We start from the raw sequence: 5,000 nt of genomic DNA, 5'->3' as shown, positions 1-5,000 counted from the left end.
GCAAATCGGTGCCAGTTGGCACCACGGAACAAACGAAAAACATTAGCACTAGCGTCATCGGAAGTGCGCTGATCTCGCATCCGCTCAGGCGCGGATTCGAATCCCGCACTCCTCTCCGAGTCCCAGCAGTGTTTGTCTATTCCAGTGTTTCTCTACCTTTTTACCCTTGCGTAACCTTTAAAATAAATTGCATGTCTCAAGGAACCCCTGCGCAAAAAAAACATATTCCATATCTTTCTCATTTTGTTTTCATCGTAAAAATAGGTTAGACAGGATGATGTCTACATTATATTATTGCAACAACAACGAATATGTTGTGCGTGTTTAATTACATTACGTATATGAAATTAGATAAGAAATCAAAAGTGCATTATCTGATCTCACTTGTTCTCGCGGAACCCTTAGGGACCTTTTGCGGAACCTTAGGGTTCCGGGGAACCTTGGTTGAGAAACGCTGGTCTATTCGCTGTCCCAATAGTCCTTAAAGCGCATAGGTCAAAGGTGCTCAGCGTCTCCTGCCGGAGGCTTCTTACATACTTCGGACACAGTACCGGTATCTCTATCCTCTTCCTCGATTGGATTAAATCGTGTGGTGCCAACCAAAATAAAATGACAAAAGGACGTCAGAGTGTTCAAAGGCCCAACCGAAACAGTCAGAACCCTTCCATTCCTCGTGGCACTTTTCCTTTCGTTGTGGCTGCCGCCAGGCTATTTCATTCATTTTCGTGACCCACACTCGGTGGTGAAATGATAAGTACACAGGAAATGTATCTATATTTCTTCATCAAATTTATTACTGGATGAAATAGCCTGACGAAAGCCGGAGTACATGATCGTGCATCCTAAATGGAGGAGTTTAAAGGCATTAAGAAGGAGAGCATAACACAAGAAAAATCGAAAATACTTTGAAGGAAAAAAAAAGTAAAACTAAATTATTTAGCTTCGTGATACCCAGCGTGGAATGCCCCCTCACCTAAGCGCGGCGTTGGCTAAATCAAGATCCAAAAGAGAATGACGCGAACGCAATTGGGTTAATATAAAACTGATGGGCCGGACACCGACTAAAGTAGACAACTTCTTTTGTACGTGGGCGGGACTAGCCAGGCAATGCGGAGGGGGACGAGGAGGTGGACGGGGAGGGGGAGGGTGCGGGTGGAGGGGGAGAGTGTTAGATGGTGCAAGTGTTTGAGGTAGGAAAGGAGGGAGAGGAGAAGATGGAGGAGAATGATAGGATGAAGAAAAAAATGAAAAAAAAGGAAAAGAAGGGGGAAGGGAAGGGATGGTTGTGGAGTGAGGGGAGAGGAGAGAATGGATAGGAGGAAAAGAGGTGAAGGAGGAGGAGGGTACGGGGAGGAGGAGGAGGTTATGGAAGAGGAGGAAGGAGGAGGAGGAGGAGGAGGAGAGGAGGAGATTTTTGGGGAGAGAAGGAATAGAGGAGTGAGAGTTGTGGGGAGAGAGAAGATGTGAGAAAGGAGAGAGAGAGAAAGGAGAGAAAAGAGAGAGAAAGGAGAGAGAGAGAGAGAGAGAGAGAGAGAGAGAGAGAGAGAGAGAGGGGGGGGGGGTTCTTAGCAAGGGGTAATTGTTGTCGACCTAGGAAGAGGCCCGTAACAGCGAAGGAGAACTTTTCTCATCTGTTGAATTTTTAGAAGACGAGACCGGCACAGGCGAGAAATCCGTAGGCGGGAAGTTCACTTGTTCTCTTTCAGCTAACTTCAGAAGAACAACTGAAGGGACGAATCATCATCATCATCATCATCATCATCATCATCATCATCATCATCACCATCATCATCATCATCATCATCATCATCACCATCATCATCATCATCACCATCATCATCATCATCATCATCACCATCATCATCATCATCACCATCATCATCATCATCATCATCATCATATACGATTAAGTAATACTTTTACACAAGGGAAAGGAGATCTCACTTAAGCAGGTGAGCTGGCGTTACGTTAGATTAGATTAAGCTTGGTAAAAATGGACGGGGAAATTGAATAAAAGTACCCACAGGGTCACATTTCCGGTTAGTTTTCATAAAATGCATAAATTATAAAAACCGGTGATGCTCTTTTCTCGAAACTGCCTCATGATGCGCAGGCGTCGACCTTTTAACATATACATATTCATGTACATACACTGTACGTATACATATACATGTACATGGTCAGGTATATATACGTATACATATGCATGTACATATTCATGTACATATATGTTTACGTGTACGCATACATATACATGTACACACACACACACATAAACACACTCACACACATACACACACACACACACACACACACAGACACACACACACACACACACACACACACACAGACACACACACACACACACAAACACACATACACACACACACATACACACACACACACACATATATATATATAAAAATACATACAAACATACATATATATGTATACATATATATATATATATATATATATATATATATATATATATATATACACAGTATACATATGCATACATACGTATATATATATATATGTATATATATAAAATATATATATATATATATACGTATAAATATACATATATATATATATATATATATATTATAGTATTATATATATAGTATATATATATATATACATATACACATACATATACATATACATTTATGCATATATACGTGATATATACATATATATATATATATATATATATATATATATATATATGTATATATACATGTATATACACATACATATTAATATACATATGCATATACATACACACACACACACACGCACACACACACATACATATATATATATATACATACAGGTATATATATGAATGTAGACTTGGGTTTGTGATGAACATTGAGTTTGAAGGTGTTGAGACAAACGAAGTTGTGACTGTTGGCTTTATTCTCTCCGTCTAGATTGATCTACATCTCGGAACATTGCCCGAGGAAAACTCTGGCGGTTGCCAATGGTGATATTAACATACACATGGTGGCTATATACAATTAATTCTCAACTATTTACGTCTACTCTATTTCTACAATGTACAATACATGAACTGAGTATGGACACTCATTATTTATGAATAAGTGATTTATTTATATGCAATGGAAACACATATGATATATAAATATATATATATATATATATATATATATATATATATATATATATATATATATATATATATATATTGGTCGTATGATGATTTTGGCTGTTGGCAATGTTAGACGGGTGTCCAGACGCTCGGCCCAATTGCCTGCGGTGAGGTCAAACGCGCTCGGCCCAAATGACCGCTGTGAGGTCAAACACAATAGGTGGTCCCGCGGGAGTTCTCTGGAGACGTCGGACGTTACCTCCTGTAGCTAATGCGTGCGTGCGCGCGTGTGCACGCTAGACATCTAAAGGATTGAATATTTCCTTCAATCATCTTGCAACAGAGGCTTGGCTCAGCTACCACTCACTGACCACAGTGAGGTTAATGCTCAAGGAAGAAAAAAAGTAATACAAGAATTCTAGCAAAAAGATAGATACACATAGTGTTGGAACCGTGGTGGTATTGGGAAATACTAATGATTAAAATAAAATTGACGTAATTCTATGAGCATGTGGATGCAGATATTATTTCCGTTCACGTAGGCAAAATGTACTCTTGTGAAACTGTTGCTCGACTGCAAATATTGCAACGGGGGAGGGGGATAGGAGGAAGCAGTGGAGAGAATTGACGATGGTCCTCTATTGTAGGGGTAGTATGGACTTATTATTTGACTCATGTCCAATGGTACCATAGGGTCCAGAGAATTTAGGGGAGAAGTTCGAGATGGGGGTGTAGTTGAGGGTGTAAACAATGTCTCTAAGTTCAAAGGTACAAACTCTGGCTGATTTGTTATGCAGACGGACCATTTCGTCCTTAGCCAGATGAAGAGTATTAGGGTTTCTTTTGATAAGATAATCGAAATTTGTTACTTTGACCATGACATAATTATTGAAATTGTAAATGGGAGGTAATTCTGAAAGAAGATCAAACGGACCTTTTTGTCCGAGCCAAAGAAAACAAAACTAGGTGATTCCGATATTGACCTGTTAATGAAACTATTAATGCAAGCTTGAATCATGGGGACATGTTCATCCCAACAAGGGCGAAGATAAAAGCAAGATATCGAAGGACATTGATAATCTTTTTTTTCTGGCGTTTAACTAAGCAATTTGAGCTAGGATGATAAGTAGCAGTGATGCTTTTTGAGATTTCAAAGTACATACATACATACATATACCAAGGCTTTTTCCCCCTTCCAAGGGAGGTAGCCACAAAAAGGAAAGGCATAAAAACACTCCCACCCATTTCATCCCTAAATACACTCCACACCCCTCCCACCCTTCCTCTCATCTGAGCACCTCCTGGATGACGGGTCATCCCTGAACCCTGCCCACCGCCCTGGGTCAGAAGCAGTGTCGCAAGACACAGTACATCCACAGCGAGGCCGCTTCATTTAATCGGCGACCCCCCCTCTCCGTCCCCCTTTGCATATAAGGAGAGGACGGGGAGAAATCCCTTCGGGCTGCGTCAAAATTTACTCACACATACTACCCCACCCCCCACCCCCCCGCCTATTCCTCCTCATGCAGTCACAACATCATCCATATACAACCATTCTCCACTCACCTCTGTCTTCCGTCCTCTCCCTTCCTTCCTCAACAGACATTCCCCTCTTCCCCAAAGCCCCCTTCACCCCATCCATCCACCTCATCCTAGGACGTCCCCTCATGTTCACTCCCTCCACATCTGCCTTCCATACCTCTTTTACTAGTCTTTCTTCACTCATTCTTTCCATGTGTCCAAACCATCCTAATATTCTTTCATCAACCCTCTCTCCCAAATCCTTTTTCACCCCTGTTCTCCTCCTCACCTCCTCATTTCTCACTCTATCTATAAGTAACCCCCACCATACTTCTCAGACACCTCATCTCAAACACATTCA

The sequence above is a fragment of the Oratosquilla oratoria genome, chromosome 10, assembly GCF_046742065.1.
Source record: "Oratosquilla oratoria isolate Oo_2021 chromosome 10, ASM4674206v1, whole genome shotgun sequence".
NCBI lineage: Eukaryota > Metazoa > Arthropoda > Malacostraca > Stomatopoda > Squillidae > Oratosquilla > Oratosquilla oratoria.
The sequence above is the reverse complement of the archived record's forward strand: the minus strand, read 5'-3'. Positions refer to the sequence as shown.